General features: G+C 42.0%; 1 protein-coding gene across 1 annotated transcript in view; it reads left to right on the forward strand.

The window, feature by feature from the left end:
• LOC124803084 (ATPase family AAA domain-containing protein 2-like) overlaps positions 1-18,270 on the forward strand; it is a 238,536-nt gene that overhangs the window by 176,183 nt on the left and 44,083 nt on the right. The gene's annotated exons all lie outside the window — the stretch shown is intronic.

Below are 18,270 nucleotides of genomic sequence, written 5' to 3' on the forward strand. Positions count from 1 at the left end.
ACAACTCTCTCACTCAACTGAAAGTGGCTTTTCATCTGCCTCCCCACCCTATGCAACATTGCAGTCAGACTATTTCCCTCTTTAACCATTTCATCCCCCTCCCCCTGCAAGTCCAGGGGTTAGAATAGGCCCGAGGTATTCCTGCCTGTGGTCACACATTTCAGCCTTTATGTGATGGTCCTCTGTCGGATTTGACCTCCATCTTTCTAAATTTTCCGGAAGAGCAAGCCAATTGGGGAAGGGTGACTTAACACGGTGCATCGTGCCCATCGTGCATTGAGATCTTTAGCCCACTTTCTCATTTTCGCATTGCAGTCCCTCTCATTCTCCATCCCTTGGGTGAGGACACCTTCCCAGATGCGTTTTCCACCAAGCACTATGCAGTGTTGCTTTCTGTGCCGACGATGACCGTAGACTTATTATCATCTCATATCCAGCACAGTAGCCAGTCCATTGTGGTGGGACTGCCATGTACCCCATTGGTTGTAGCCCCCCTGACAACACAGGAATCGCTATGCTGATGCCTGTGTCGTTAGCACCCCATGTATGCCCATCTCCCTCTGGCATCGGGACTCCCAGCAATGGCCATCCTGCCAGGTGGCCCTTGCTGAGGCTGTGGGAGGCCCCCTGGTCGGAGTGGGTGGCATCAGGTCAGATGACATGCCCTGAAGTGTAGTACGTCATCTCTTGGTGATGGTCCTTCATCAGCAGTCTCTAAGCAAGCAAAGACTGACTTCAATGCTAAGAAATATGACCCCAAATCGTTCCCCTCGCTGGCCACACCATGGGAGGAACGCCAGGCTAAGGATGGCAGTGAAGCTTATTCACCCAGGTACCTCGTATGTACGGGAGTTGATGGGGAATCTTTCATATCCATGAAGCCTCAGTTTTTTGTGGAGCATTTGCAGGACAAGTTTGGGGAGGTGGAGGGCTTGTCCAAAATGAACTCTGGGTCTGTCTTGATAAAAACAGCATCCTCTTCCCAGTCATGGGCATTACTCACTTGTGACAAGTTGGGGGATGTTTCTGTTACCATCACGCCCCATAAGAGCTTAAATATGATCCAAGGTATATTATTCCACAGGGAACTTCTTTTGCAATCCGACGACGAGCTGCGCCAATTTAGAGCAGTGAGGTGTTCATTTCGTCCAGCGTGTCCATTGGGGTCCAAGGGATAATCAGGTTGCCACCAGTGCCTTCATCTTGGTCTTAGAGGGTGATACATTGCCCAAGAAGGTCAAAGTGATGGTCTACTGCTGTGACATCAAGCCATATATTCCTCCCCCAATGCAGTGCTTCAGGTGCTGGGAGTTCGGCCATGTGTCTTCCTGCTGCACATCCAGTGTCACAAGTCAAGATTGTGGACATCCATCACATCCCAATACTCCATGTTCCTGCATCCCATCTGTGTCAACTGGTGAGAGTATCATTTACCTTGCTCACCAGACTGCAGGATTTTACAGAAAGACAGGAAAATCATGGAATATAAGACCCTGGACTGACTGACCTACACTGAGGCCAAGAGGAAATTTGAGTGCCTACATCCTGTGGCTGTAACCACCTCTTACGCCGCCACTACGAGAACTGTTGTCGCCCCATCGGTTCCTCGCATTCCTGTCGCCTCTCAGAACCAGAAGACTACACCTGCACCCTTGATGATGGGGGGGTCATTTCCCTCCCTTTTGATTATGCACCACCTACTTCAGGAGCTAAATCCCCCCAACCATCAGGGATATTAGTCCCCACTTCTGAGCCAGAGAAGCGTAAGTCTTCTTCAGCTCCTCTCACTAGGAAAAGGTCCCTTGAGTCTCTCCCTTCCCAGTTTTCTGCTACTGCGAAAGATGACACCTGCCAGTGGCTGAAGAGCCCAAAAGCAGCTGGTCGTATGGCTTCACACTCATCCTCAGTCCCGGAGACTGAATCATTGAAGTCCTCCCAGCCAGGGAAACCCAAGGAACAGCGAAAGAAATCGAAAATAGATCCCCAAGACCAAGGGAATTGCAGTGGCACCCACACCACCGCTACCTACAAGCTCTGCGTGTGAGGTAGAGATTCTGACGTCCACTGAGGACCTAGATCTCGCCGGACCGTCAGACACATTGGATATAGCCTGCTCAGCCAATAAGTCGGTGGCAGCAAGTTATTCTGAGGTGTAACCTTCCTCATTAAATGTTCCATGCCCTCCCAGTCTCATGATGATGTATTCCTCCAGTGGAATTGTGACAGTTTTTCCCACTGCCTGGCTGAGCTATGGCAACTGTTGAGCTTAACATCTGCTTTCTGCATTGCCCTCCAGGAAACCTGGTTCCCAGCAATACGGACTCCAGCCCTCCAAGACTATAAGGGCTATCACAGGAACCGGAGCGACTATAATCTAGTGTCACATGGATTTTGCGTTTATGTCCTAAATTCAGTCTGTAGTGAAACTGTGTCCCTTCAAACCTCTCTTGAAGCTGTGGCAGTCAAATGAGGACGACACAGGAAATAACTGTCTGCAATTTGTATCTTCCTCCAGATTGTGCAGTACCCCTGAATGTATTAGCTGCACTGATAGATCAACACACTAAACCTTTCCTACTTTTGGGAGATTTTAACACCCATAACCCATTGTGGGGTGGCACCGTGCTCACTAGCCGAGGTAGAGATGTCGAAACTTTTTACTGTCTCAGTTCGACCTCTGCCTCTTAAATACTGGGGCCGCCACACATTTCAGTGTCACTCACGGTAGTTACCGTATTTACTCGAATCCAAGCCGCACCTGAAAAATGAGACTCAAAATCAAGGGAAAAGAAATTTCCCGGATCTAAGCCGCGCCTGAAATTTAAGACTCGAAATTCGAGGGAGAGAAAAGTTTTAGCCCGCACCTCCAAATCGAAACAAAGTTGGTCCATTGTAATATGAGACACAATTCAGGTCGAATGAATGGCTATACAGCTACAGTAGTTTGGTTAGAGTCGTAAGGTTAGCAGTTAAGCTTTACCAGGTTGCCATTGCTATGCGTCAGGCGCTCCGTCCATATTTATACGGGCACCCTTCCTTTTTCACGTGCTTCGTCTGGTTTGAATCGATTGCTTATTTTTCTTTGATCTGATAAGTGCTGTTCTCTTTGTTATAGGTGTTTACGGCATTCTAAGCTGAAAATGCGTTATTGTACTGTGTCATGCATTGTTTCTCGCATTCTGATAATGTGTGTTTACGACCTGTCGCCGCTCGCAGCATGGCTTGCTTTTGTGCGCGCTACCACCGCTTACGATAAATAAAAAAGAGAGGTATTGTCTCATTAGCGAAACAATGGCAAGAGACTGCTATTTGTTGTTACTTACACTGCTGCTTTCTTTGATAATGATCAACAAGAACCAAATAATAGACTGCGTATGATAGAAGAGAGTTTAGCTAAAAATTTTCGCCGTTTGAAAATCTTTACACACGCCTCTTTTGTACATTACATTCTGCACAGAAATTAGAGTCATCTTAGATTTAAAAATCTAGTCAATTGCCGTGCTTCATTTTTGACTGTATTACTATTAGGCATAAGAATAATACTAATATAAACATGACATGGTATGTATATTATTCCGCGTTTGCTGTTGTCTCACACTAGTTTCGTAGTTTATTAGGCAGACAGGATTTAAATGAGATAGCAGCAAACACAAAAGAATACATTGCAAAATGTTTATATTCGTATTATTCTTATGATGAAGAGAATACCACATGTGATTCACAATTCATAAAAGTTCCTATTAGCAACCATATCTTCTCACAGGTAGGAAAAAATTCTGAACGTAGAGTTGGCCATGGCAAACATCCCAAACAGTCTTGCCAGTCAGATTTTCATAGTACATTGAAATGCTGCTACATTTGATGATGAATAATACGGAATTTGTATTTATTCGTTCGATAATGTATGGAATTGCAGTGGTCGAAACTCGGGGCGGAGAAAAAAAAAGCTCGTCTTCCACCTTTTTTTAAATTTATTTACTGACTCAGAGGTTTTGGCGCCAGTATTTATCTTTTTGCCTGCAAAGCATGCCTGTGTAGCGCTACATATATTCGACGGCAGAAATTAGTTGTGGCGGCACCTGCCAACATTTTTCAGAATTTCCGTGTACTTTGCACTCGGTTCTAAGCCACAGGCGGTTTTTTGGATTACAAAAACCGGAAAAAAAGTGCGGCTTAGATTCGAGTAAATACGGTACTCGGCCTTTGATTTATCAATTTGCAGCCCAGGACTTCTCCCATCTATCCACTGGAGAGCACATGACGACCTGTGTGGTAGTGACCAGTTCGCCACCTTACTGTCACTGCCCCGGCGTCAGGCCCATGGACACATTCGCAGATGAACTTTAAACAAGGCGGACTGGGAAACTTTCACGTCTGCTGACACCATTGAATCTCCCCCATACAGTAACATCGATGTGATGGTTGAGCAGGTGACTACAACAATCGTTTCTGAAGCAGAAATCGCAATCCCTCGCTCTTTAGTATGCCCCCAGCAAAAGGCAGTCCCTTGGTGGTCGCCGGAAGTCGCTGAAGAAATTAAGGAGCATCAGCGAGCTCTACAGCAGCATAAGCAGCACCCTTCCCTGGAGCACCTCATAACCTTTAAACGGCTCCATGCCCGTGTTTGCCAACTTATCAAATGACGGAAGCAGGAGTGTTGGGTGAGATACGTCACCTTCCAAAGTGTCGGCAAGGATCAAGCTTGTTTTCGGGTACCAGACCGTAACAGGTGTTCCCGGTGTTAATATAAATGGCGTGTTATCTACCAATGCAAACGTGATTGCCGAGCACTATGCTCAAGCCTCTGCGTCAGAGAATTACGCCCCAGCCTTTCGCACTCTCAAACGGCGGCTGGAAGGGAAAGGTCTCTCGTTCATTACATGCCACAGTGAATCCTAGAATGCCCCATTTACAGAGTGGGAGCTCCTCAGTGCCCTTGCACATTGCCCTGACGCAGCTCGTGGGCCGGATCAGATCCCCAGTCAGATGATTAAACATCTCTCATCTGACAAGTGAAATCTTGTCATCTACAATCAGATCTGAAGTGATGGCATCTTTCCATCGCAATGGCGGCAGAACACCATCATTCCAGTGCTCAAACCGGGTAAATACCCACTTGATGTGGATAGCTATCGGCCCATCAGCCTCACCAACATTCTTTGTAAGCTGCTGGAACGTATGGTGTTTCGGCGGTTGGGTCGGGTCCTGGAGTCACATGGCTTACTGGCTCCATGTCAGGGCGGCTTCCGCCAGGGTCATTCTACCAATGATAATCTTGTCTCCGTTCAGTCTACCATCTGAACAGCGTTTTCCAATTGCCAACACCTGGTTGCTGTCTTTTTTGATTTAATGAAAGCGTGTGACACCACCTGGCGACGACATATCCTTGCCAAATTATACGAGTGGGGTCTCTGAGGCCAGCTCCTGATTTTTATCCAAAATTTCCTGTCGCTTCTTACTTTCTGTGTCCGTGTTGGTGCCTCCCATAGTTCCCCCAATATCCAGGAGAATGGGGTCCTGCAGGGCTCTGTATTGAGTGTATCGCTATTTTTAGTCTAGCAACAGCTGTAGGGCAATCCATCTCACCACTGTATGCAGAAGACTTCTGCATTTTGTACTGCTCCACCAGTACTGGTGTTCGGCACCTACAGGGAACCATTCACAAGGCGCACTCATGGGCTCTATCCCACGGTTTCCAGTTTTCGGCCACAAAGTTGTATGTTATGCACTTCTGTTGGTGTCATAATGTTCATTCGGAACCAGAACTACCTTAATGACGATACACACACTGTCGTGGAGACATATTGATTTTAAGGACTGGTTTTCAACGCCCAATTGACTTGGCTTCCTCACCTTCGTTAGCTTAAGCGGAAGTGCTGGCAGCACCTCAGTGCCCTCTGCTGTCTGAGCAACACCAACTGGGGTACAGATTGCTCTACGCTGCTGCAGCTCTACAGAACCCTTGTTCAATCACGCCTTGACTATGGGAGTCTGGTTTATGGTTTGGCGGCGCCCTCAGTGTTGCGTTTACTCGACCCAGAGCACCACTGTGGTGTTTGCCTAGTGATAGGAGCTTGTAGGACGAGTCCAGTGACGAGCGCCCTGGTGGAGGCTGGAGTCCCTCCATTGCAGGTTAGGTGTGCACAGCTGTTAAGTTGCCCATGTTCGTAGTTCTGCTTTCCCACCCCCACTGGTTCATCTCCCACATTGGTAGCCTAGGTCAGGGCGTCAGGGCTTCCAATTGCAGTTCGTGTCCCATCCCTTCTTTCCGAACTGGAGTCCTTGCCTTTACCACCTATACTTGACGTCCATTCACGAACTCCTCCATGGTGTACACCTAGGCTGCGGCTTTGCCCGGACCTTTCTAATGGCCCTAAGGACTTGGTTAACCCTGCGGCTCTCTGCTGTCACTGCCTCTCAATGCTTCACACATACTGAGGCCATGAAGTGGTTTACACCGACGGCTTGATGGCTGATGATCACGTTGGCTTCGCATATGTCCATGGAGGACATATTGAATAGCATTCCATGTCCAGAGGCTGCAGTGTTTTCACTGTCAATCCATGCACATCCGTTCATGCCCTGGAGAGTCGTTTCTTCTGTGTATTGGCTCCTTGAGCAGCCTTCAAGCTATCAACCAGTGCTACCCCTGCCATCCTTTGGTAACGACCATCCAGGAGTCCATCTATGCCCTGGACCAGTCCCGTCATTCAGTGGTGTTTGTGTGGACCCCAGGACACGTCAGCATCCCAGGCAACAAACTTGCCAACGGGCTGGCCAAACAGGCTATCCAAAAACTGCTTCTGGAGATGGGCATCTCTGAACTTTGCCTGCGTTCCGACTTTTTTTCGGCTTTGGGAGACAGAATGACATAGCCTCAGTACACACAACAAACTGGTGCCATTAAGGAGACTACGAATGTGTGGGAGACCTCCACGCGGACGTCTTGGAGGGACTCCGTGGTTCTCTGTCAGCTCCGCATTGGCCACGCTTGGGTGACGCACGGCTACCTCCTGCGCTGTGATTGCCAGCCTCGGTGTGGTGTAAGGCCCATATCTTGGTGAGCTGTCCTCCTTTGGCTGCCCTGCGGCGGACTCTTCAGTTACTGGACTTGTTGCCATTAATTTTAGCTGGCAGCGCCTCATCAGCTAATTTAGTTTTACGTTTTACACGACAGTGGGTTTTATCATTCTGTATAAGTTTTAGTGCATGTCCTCCATTCTAATGCTTGTAGGCTGAATGTTTTATGTGTTGCAGAGTGGCTGGCTTTTCCTTTTATTTTCGTGGTCGGCCAGCCACGGTCATCTGCTCTCTTGTTTTTATCCCTCCTATCTGTTTCTTGCTTCTCTCTGTGGTTGTCTTGTCCGTAGCAGTGTTGCTTGCCCTTCTGTCGTTCTTCTGGTTCTTCCTTTCTCCTGTTATTGTGCTGCGCATCTCCTTTCTTTTCTTCTCTCCCTTGTGTACTTATTTTACCGGGAACAAAGGACCAATGACTTCACAGTTTGGTCCCTTCCCCCGTCTTTTAAACCAACCCACCCATTTCATTTTGACTGTCCCCAGTGACGGAACACCCTCATACTACTGTCTTTGCCAACCCACATCTGTCGTAATCTAATATCAGGGTGTATACAACCCGGGACAACCGGGAGATTCTGGAAAAACCTGGGAATTTTTTCATCCGGGAGAAAACCGGGGAAAACCCCGGAATTTTTTAGAATTCCGGGAACTTTTCATTGTTTCTGTTAAATTTTTGTAATTTTGACTGGTATGAAACGATACTCTAACTAAGAAGATTACTGTATGCCGCTACTGCAGAATATTACTTCAACAATAAAACATAAACGACGAGAAAAAAATGAAAATAAATTGCCAAGGAAATGCGCTGAATACGACGACACGCACACTGCTCATGCAAGCATCAGCCAACAGCAAAATGTCTCAAAGGCTTTAGGAAGACTATGCAGTGCTTCATAACAACAAATTGCCTCCGATGAGCGTGAAGTCACAACTGTTTACATTAGATTCGTTTTAGCAGTTACCAGCAGTCTCATGCGCATGCACAGTTTAGTTGCGTTTGAATAGTAGATTCTCCCACTTCTGGCTACAGGAATGTGGCTGTTGGCTGTGCAAGCAGTCGCAGCAAGCAGCCTGATGCTACCGGGAAAAGGGGGCGCCAAATTCGTATTTCACAGAGCTCCTAGCATCCAGCCCATGTTGGTCTATCGATTATTCATGTGATTTTGAAACGCATCCCTGTTGGGTTTTGAACACATTTTAAATGATTTTTGAATGCGTGCATAGTGTACGTGATGTCTCTGTCAGGAGAATCCTTGTCGCTTCTAGAAATAAACTTTCCGCAGACAAAAGGGAACGCGGCTGATTGGTTAGCGAATGGTCAACGTTGTTATAATTACTAACGAAAATCATAAATACAGACTACCAGAATGGAAATAAATGACTAACAGGAATAACAGGTGAGAAAGATTATACATTGTCTTCTCAGTGTATCCAAGAAAATTAAATTTTGACAGAAAATTTTAGGCCAGATCGCTACACTAGTTAGGACCAGTTGTACAGTACCCGGCTAGCAGCCGCTTAAGTTCTATTCTGGAAGTAACGCAGAAAACGTGTTGTAGGAACATGTAACAACGCCTAACCAGAGAATAATCGCGGGATAACTAAACCTGTGATTCTGGCAGGGCTGGTGAAGTTAATTGGCGAACAGATTTTGACAATGGCAGGGATAGCTGCAGAATTGGTGATGACAAGATTGTTTGTTAGAACGAGTAAGGAGAAGAAACGGGAAATCACACAAATTATGGAAGAGTAAGACAATTCCAAATTTATATAAAAAATTTGTAATACTACTATTCGATCTCGTGCTTGAGATACGGGTGCGTATGAATGAAATGTAAAACTATTTCCGAACATAAAGCCTTTTGCTTGTAGTGGGCCTTACAGGCATTTGATATTGGTACTTCTTGAATTATATTCTGTCATGTTATAAAAATTACCATTTGTGCCAAAACAATCCCGTTTACTTGGTGTGTGTTACAAAATTGCTGCAATATTAGAAAGGCCTATTGTGTTTTATCTAGCAGACAGTGACAAAATAGACGTAATCAGATTGAGAAACCACACCAGTCTTGGGTATTATTTGTATGAGCATCTTTTTCAGTATAGATAACGACATTTCGATTTTTCATGTAGCAAAACGTTTGACGAATTTTGATGAGGTAATAGATTCTTTCGCAGAAAGGAAAGCCCACAATGTAAAGCTGTAGCAACATGAGAGAGAGAAAATTGCTAGGAGATAAGGATTGAAGAAATGTGTACTTTCTTGCTAGTCTCTTGTCTTTATTGGTTTTATGTAACCTGTATATAATTTTATGTCACACAAAACAGCAAGTTATTAGCTAATAGGCAATAAAGAGGGTAAATTTTCTGGAGAGCTCTTGTTCTGCCGATTACAATCACATCCGCTATTAATTGCGAGGTCCCCCCCCCTTTTTTTAAAAAAAAAAAAAACTGAGGAGAGGCACCACAGGACATTTCAATTTCCACTGTCCTGAATTTGGTTTGATGGCATCCATTACAAAAGATACACGTTTCAATTCCACCGAGTGAAATGCAGTGACGTGCGATAGAAGAATGCTGTATGAAGAGGCGTGGCACTGCACTTTGGCACACTTAAGACAAGATAGCAAGTCTTACATTTCCTTGAACATGTATGTTTTATGTTTCAGACTTTTCAGAAAGATGTGCACTACATGATGAACATATTTTTGAAAATTATTTTTTTTTTTTTTTTTTTTTTTTTTTTTTTTTTTTTTTTTTTTTTTTTTTTTTTAACTATTGTTATTGATTCGGTTAGCAAATATTGTAGGCCCGGTGCGGATGCACAGAGCAGTCTGAGTTAGTGTCCATGTGACGTGTGTGTACCTTTAGTGATTTTGTCGTCTCCCCTTTGTTTACTCTTAAATAAAATGAAAACAAAACGGATATCTGTGGCCGAGAGCTATCAAGTGAATTAAAATACATTCACATAATTGCGGAAGGCTAAAATACGTTATTAGTTTCAGATTTTATTTCATTTCCACCTTTCTGACAGTCGAGCATTAATCGCCTTGCAGAACAATAAATTATTTTTGTGTGTTTGCTAAAGAAATTTGACTTTTATTAACCTTTTCCGCAGAGGCAGTAAATTTATTTGAAATTAAATGTTTAATTCCACAGCATTGGCTAGTTCAAACTGTTCGCTGCATTTAAAGTGCACGTTTTCATCTTCTAGCGCGTATGGCATTATGCCATAATAAAGAACCAAACATGATATAATACAGGAAAATTTACATCCCAAAAACCACACTGAAAAGCTTAATATCAGGTCGAGGTCTACTTCATTGGGAATCTGAACATGTGAACATGTGCACTTTAAGTATGCACTTTAAATGTGCACATTTTAGAATGGTTCACGAAATTCAGATGCTCTTGGAGTATCCTCTGATGTCTTGTTTCTTTTATGACATAATGCATGATGTTTCAATGTTTTCCATGTAGGCCTACGTACATACGGGCTTCCTACATCATGGTAGCTGCACAAGTGCTGTGCCGCCTGTTATCTGCGCTCTCTGGCAACTGCTGAAACGAACTTATTTCTAACAGGTCGCGGGAAAATATTGCGAATGTGGTTTGAAAAGCGTTACTTTCAAAGCAAATATCCTTTTATGTAAGTTGAACTACTTGTGAGACTGTACCAGGAATTTCTTAAATCACAGAGTGTTTGACTCTCATTTAAAAATCAACTTTTTGATGACGAGCCATTTAGATGAATTTAAAACCATTAAGATCAGACATTTATGTCAGTATTAAAAACTTCACTGGCACATTTGTGTGATATATCTTATAGTGTAACACACGCAGAAAAGATCAACATTGTATGCGAAAGCTTAGCTTCTCTTGCAGCTTATTAACCTTAGAGACCAAAATTATATGTTAAAGCTTTGCTTTTCTTGTACCAACAGTATATATATTAATTTAAGCCATTAACTTTCCCTGTTTGTGTGTTCGTGAAACTTAACAGTTATGTTGGTGTTGGCTGATTACATCACGGGTCCTATGCTCTACATATCCGCTGTCATCGGCTGGTGAGATCACGTGACATAAGCTATGGCTGGCTTACAAAAGCTCATTGCAATCTCGATTTCAATTATTCGGAAAGTAACATGCATTGTTTGGTGGAATTCCAATGTATTCTTTCGTAATACGAAAATACGCAGCGTACATGTTGCTGCACAGTAAAGATATTTCCAAAATGTATCTTTTTTTCCCTGAGTTTCGTTTTCTAAAGTGTTGTTAATTTATATGCCTGTGTTAGCATGACGGTCTTTGCACTGTTCTAAGGGCGTATGTATACTGAAAGTCATGATAGTAATATGCACGTATACAAATTCATGGACACCATGTACCCAAATAGTTATGGAATTTTTATGGATAACAATGCATTATGTCACCAGGCCACAATTGTTCACAATTGGTTTGAAAAAATTCTGGACAATTTTAGCAGATGGTATGGCCACCCAGGTAGCACAACATGAATTGCGTCAAACAATTATGGGACATAATCGAGAGGTTAGTTCGTGCACAAAATCCTGCACTGGCAACACTTCCGCAATTATGAATGGTTATAGGGGCAGCACAGCTCACTGTTTCTGCAGAGGCTTCCAACGACTTGTTGAGATTATGCCATGTATAGCTGCTGCACTTCATCTGCTAGGAAGGAGGTCCAACACGATATTAGGAGATATCCCGTGACTTATCACCTCGGTGTATGCAGATGAAACAAAGCACATTGTCACAGAGTGTACTCTGCAGCACAGTAGTTGTGGAATTGGTATTTAATTTGCCAGTACAAGTGTTTTTCCATTATAGTGCCACAATTTGAACATTCTTCAGGAGAGACTACTGAGAGTCAGCACAGCCTGGGTGTCTCAAGACTGGGGATACTCACCTGAGTATCTTTAAATGCTGTACTTGCTTTGCTCACTTTTACTTGTCTGGCACAGGAAGCAGGAGATTTTGACTTAATCACACAAATCCTATGGGAAGTACGAACCTGTACTTAAAAATGCTCAACATTATGTTGGATCATCTGCTGATGAGATCAATTGTTGTTGAGGGTATATAACCATTACTGGGCTACTTGTAGGACACGTGTAACATTACTTCACTTGTATTAGGCGTGCCCAGATTTGTTCAGCTCTGCCAAAGTTGACATGCTTTGCCCATAATGTTCATGGAATGAACTAATCAAAACATATAAACCGGTAGTGGTTAATATGGACCACAGGTGGTGAGTTTTAACACACAATTAAGAGAACTAGAGAATACCTTCCGGAGTAGTTTTGTTTCAAAAGTTATTGTTAATTGTTGGTGAACGAAAAGTTACTTAGAAGGCATTTGTTGGCTGTGAGGCCTCGTCCTACATAAGCAACAGAGGTGACCAACAGCATGCAACATCTGGATACTCTCTCTTCAAGCAGCAGTGTCAGGCGATATGCCCTGGTGTTCTGTGTGCGAGGAACAAACTCCTATTTCAAGATGGTTATCAGAGCTGACCAACAGTTCTATAAAACAGTGCCCATAAAACATGGAAAGTGGTAACTAGAGAGTTAGGCAACAAAATTAGTTTTACTTTGGAAAATAAGGTGATAAAAGAAAGCTGTGTGTGAAATTTACAAAGAGAGGAATGTTCTTGTAGGATTTCAAACTTTATATCACCACCTAGAAGACCATCAGACAAATTCTTTGAATATACACGGATGAGTAGAGATTGTTCGATTATCTCATCAGTGAACTAAAGACAAGTGTTTCTTAAGTTCTCAAGAACCTTCAACATCTGATAAGTACAAAAGAACGACTGACTAATGTAAATACCAAAAAATGAGTTGTTGCCGTGTAGTGTTCATGGTGTGGTAGTAGGGTCATGGGCTTATAATCTGAAGAGTCATTGTTCCTGGGTTTGGCCCCAGGTGCTTATATATTTTAACTGACCCCACTACAATCCTATCAGCTGTTATGTGTACCAAGTTTTATCCATACACTTTACGCTGTATTTCATAGTATGTCACATACGTTTAATTTCTAATAAATCGCATTGAACAACCATGAAATTTTACTGATATTTGATTACTGGGAACATAATTCATCAGCAGTCAATGTTAATTGCCAAGTGTTTCAATTAATCTAAATAGGTTGCATAAATTAAACATACTATTTTTTTTGGAAATGAGAGTCAAACATTTTGTGAAATGATTTGTCTAAAAGTATGAAATAAAATAGATTAGAAAAACATTTGCTGCACATGATTTCGACATCATTCAAAGGCAGATCATGTGTTTATCTTATCTATTTTATTTCTTTTATACAAATAACTTCACAAAATATTTGACTGATTTTTATTTTATTTTTTATTTTATTTTCAAGTTTCATTCAGAAAGCTTAATATTACTGATACCTCATTTGTCTTCATATTGTCTTCTTGTTCTAAAAATGTCCTGAATATAATACTTGATTTGAAGGAAACCTTTGTGACTGTTTAATACACACCAGTATATCTTTTTATGTGCAAAATATTAGGCCTTGAAGAGATGAACTTTGACTTTTCGTTTATGTAGCTAGCAGCAGCAGTTTGTGAAATATTTCAATTTCCTCTCAGATCTCTAATTTAGTTTTCTTTATTTACCATGATTACTTTCTAGCTATTAAATATTTTTTTGCAAAACTGGACCTCACACTCATCCACTTCGCCATTTCTCACACTTTGTTTGGCTATGAAAATTCGTAGAAAAACCAATTGTGTAATTTATAGGGAGTCTTATTTTCTCTCCACTCAAATATTTGACCAAAACGCATTGACCGTTAATCTTTTCATGCTATCATTTGAAAAACAGTTAGCCTCGTGATCTTGAACTGTTTATGAAATAGACGATTTTCACACTCACATTATTTTTGATGCTCAGGGATGGATATGAGTGTGCCATGCGTGACTCTTCCGCCACATATACGATCCAAACCGTTGAGAACTAAGACACATGTCGTTCTGTTCTCAACTTTAAATATAATTTTTATATCTTGGCTACATTTGATACACAGACATGCATGAACTAAAATCAACTGTACGCAAAGCCTATGCAATTCGTTTTGCAATTGCAAACTTTCAGAAATTTTGTGCAGTCATTTACTTGGATTCTCACAACACATTAACAATGATGAATAATGAGAAGAAATTGAGTTGTTTGTCAAGTGAAGATATCAAGCTGTAACATGAGGAAGAAACAATTTTTTTCACCAAATTGTTTTCTTAAAATCAGATGATAAGTTTTCATAACAGCCGGCTACAGTGCTTTGTCGAGAAGACTCGTAGCTGTCGTTCTCACTCTCACTGTTGTTGTGCATGCAGCAGTGACAAGATTCAGATATATTTGAATTAAAATAGCAATATCCCTCTATAATTACTACAATCCATTTTGTCACCCTTCTTAATAATTGGGATCTGAATCGACTCTTGCCACCCTTCAGGTATCATCTCTGTGTTCTATACTTTAGTTACCACTTTGTGAACTACTTCCACCAATTTCTGTCCCCCATTTTTAACTAATTCTGCAGTTGTGCAATCTGATCCTGGTGCTTTATGGTTTTTCAATTTGTTGATTGCATCTCTTACTTCCTTTAATATTGGCTCATGTATCTGGGGTTTTGCTGTATATATTTTGTACGCCTGCTCATTTCCTGCTTCCTGGTGTACATCTAATAGATGTGCAAAATACGCCTTACGTTTACTTAATATAGCACTGGGGTCTGTCAGTATTCCCCCGGCATCCCCTCGAAGTGCATTTGTCCTAGCCTTGAACCCCTTCCTATACCCATTTATGGCAAGGTAAAGTTCCCTAATGGTTTTTGTTTTACTGTTTGTTTCCATTTTTTAATTTGAATGTTCAAATAATCCCTCTTCTTTATTCGTAGCCTAAGACCAACTTCCCTTCTCATGTTCAAAAACTCCTCTCATTTTCTGTCTCCCATTCTATTCCAATCTAATCGCGCTCTTCTCCTTTCCTCTAGCAATTTCTTGCATTCCTCATCAAACCACGGTTTCCTCCTGTTCTTTTTAATTGTACCTATTGTGACCTTCGCTGCCTCTGTGATATTATTCCTCACAGTTATCCACTGTTTATTTAAACCTCGTCTAGATCTTCATGTGTCCTGAGAGCATCAAACCTAAATTTCTATCATGTACATCTTCTAAAGTTTTCATCATTTAGCTTGTCAGTGTCGAACCTAACAAGTTCTGCATTGTGACACCTTGATGTTGCTGTAGATAGCCGTTGGTGAACTTTTGTAACTACAAGAAAATGATCAGAATTGCAGCCTGCCCCCCCCCCCCCCCCCCCCCCTGAAAGTCCTAACATTTTCTATACTAGTGTGCCATCTCCGATGTACAAGAACATGATCAATTTGGTTTCCGGTGTGTCCGTCCGGAGAGACCCAAGTTGCTTTATGAATGTCCTTCCTTTTGATATATGTGTTCTCAACAATCACGTCTTTTGAAACAGCAAAATTAACCACCCTTGTGCCATTATCATTCGAAATGTTATGCAAACTTTCTTTCCCAATTGTAGGCCAGAATGCTTCCCCCTTCCCTATCTTCGCATTAAAATCACCTATGATTAATTTTGTATTGTATGAGGTGAACTCATCCCACAGTTGATCTGGTTCTTCATAAAAGCCGTCTTTAACAACCTCTTCAGTGTCCTCAGTTGGTGCATGTACATTAATTACTACTAGTCTATTCCACCTGCCGGACAACACTATAACTGATATTCAGTCACTAATGAACCTTATAATCTCCGATTGCGTGAAGCCCTTTTCTCTGTACTGCGAAACTTGTTCCAAAATTGTGAGCTTCCGCACCTCCATAGAAAAATGTATAGTTACCCCTCTTTATGCTGCCCTCCCCCTGCCACCGAGCTTCTTGAATAGCTATAATGTCTACATCGTATCGATCTAATTCGTCTAATAATGTCTGGAACGTCCCTGGCCTGTTCAAACTTTTAACGTTCCATGTTCCCAACCTGAAAATTCCTTTCGGCCTGAATCTCTTCGAAGTAGGTTCTGCCCGGAGATCCGAATGGGAACCTAGTTTGCCTCCAGAATATTTTACTTCAAAGGGACCCATGCCCATTAATATTGGTGATTCTTGATGAATAGAATAGTACAAGTCTACAACATGCTTAAATTTGGCAATGGTCTTGGAGTGTACAAAGATGTGATGCACAAATCAACATCTTGAATGGAGTAGGAATTTCAGATATGTGCCCTGACACATTGTGATTGTATCTGGAAGCAAACTTAGCTGCAGAACATATGAATCAGTTGCAAAAGAGATGGGGATGTTGTGTTTCTCCCCTCCAGTTTGAATCAGTTACTGTGGAAATATCCTGGTACAGAATGAGTACCGTTTGCTGATAAGAGGAAAAAGTTAGTAGTTATTCTAACAGAGTGTTGTTTTTATTTTAAACTAAGGAAAGTATTTAAAGCAATTCAACCACTAACATGTGCTATTTCATTTGGTTCGTCCCTGAAGGAGCCTGTTGCAAAGGGACATTTAACAGTACGGATACAGTGCAATACTGCAGTAAATGTTATCTACACCAGCTAATGAATTTAGCAAAGTTAGCTCACAGGAGCCAGAGAGGATTTCAACCAACCCCAATGAAACTAAAGGTATTGGCAAATAACAACACAGTTAACAGTAATGTATCTCCAACCCAACTCACATCTCCTTTACTAGTAAAAAAAGGGGAGCTGGGGGCAAAAGACACCAGAAGAAAGATTTTCCACACAGACAAAGGTAGCTCCATACTGGAACTTGTCACACAGCCAGGCTCCAGCACGTTCTTACGCATATTCCTCCTGCAATTTTCAGAGCTGGTGGTTGTGACATTGAGTAGCGATGTAGTGTTTGCTAGCAAGCTATGATTTCCTATTATTCATTTTATCACCTCGTTGTTTCTTCACACATGATAATATCTCATGGTTGGACTTAGTTTCTTAAAGTGGTGCAGTTACTGCTGTAAGTTGAGTGTGCAGTCTAATATCCATATTCTTGAAAGAAATACAATGTGTCTCAGAAACAATGTGTTATATATTATACTCTCATTTACAATGACTATGCATAACAAAGTTTGCTAATTATTCGCAACATCACAAATAAATTAATACAGGCTATGCCCAAAACTGCCTGTTCAGGCTAAAAGATTTCAATTGAATATTACAGATGAGCTTCCGTCTTGTAACCATATCATTTTGATTGTCATGGCCGTTCTTCTGTGGCTTGCTTAATACCTCCTAGGCAAGACCTGAAGACATGGAATAAACCATCCAGCAGGCAGGTACTGCAAGTGGAGTAAGATTGCTGATGTCTTGGCTTGCAGAATACTTGCACAAAGAGGAAACAAACTTCTGAACGGCAAGCTATACCAATTCATTACTTAAATAAACTTTTTATATTGCCAATCATCAATCATTGGTTTGGTAGATGCTTGTGCAACACATCACTTCACCAAAGTGATATGTTACATTGCACTGCATAATCTTAGATTCATAAAGAGACTGGTCCATGCAGTAGCTAATGCACTGGATTCATATTACGAAGCACAGTGCTTGAAATTTCAGTCCAGCCATCCAGATTTAACTTTTCCTTAACTTCACTAAGATGCTTAAGGCAAATGCAAAGAGGGGACTACTTCAAAATTGAAATGGCTGATTTACTTCCTCGGCCATGTCCTGTCTTTTTTTCATTGTACAAATAATAGTTCAAAGGTACATAAATGACTCCAGTAATTGAGTGTTGAAAAGCTGAGATCTTAAAAGGTGAAAGACAGGGTAATATGCTAGACAGAGATTACTACTAAAACTTCGTGAATGAATTAATAAGAGTGAAAAGCTAAGTGCATTGAATGTAACAGAGGCTGGAGGGGGGATGTTAGTTCCCACCTGTGGAGTTCTGAGAAACTGGTATCTGGGGAATCCATATGGTGCATGTGGTGAAACAGACACCGAGGTCACAACTGTCATGTTGTAGTGCACACTCTGCAACGGGATATTGTCCATTGCCGTTACACTCTCTCTCTGCCTATGTCCATTCATCCTGGCTGATAACTGGGTGATAGTTATACTGGTGTAAAAGGCCAAACCGTGTTAATATTACAGGTG

Source organism: Schistocerca piceifrons, chromosome 6 (genome assembly GCF_021461385.2).
Source record: "Schistocerca piceifrons isolate TAMUIC-IGC-003096 chromosome 6, iqSchPice1.1, whole genome shotgun sequence".
Classification (NCBI taxonomy): Eukaryota; Metazoa; Arthropoda; class Insecta; order Orthoptera; family Acrididae; genus Schistocerca; species Schistocerca piceifrons.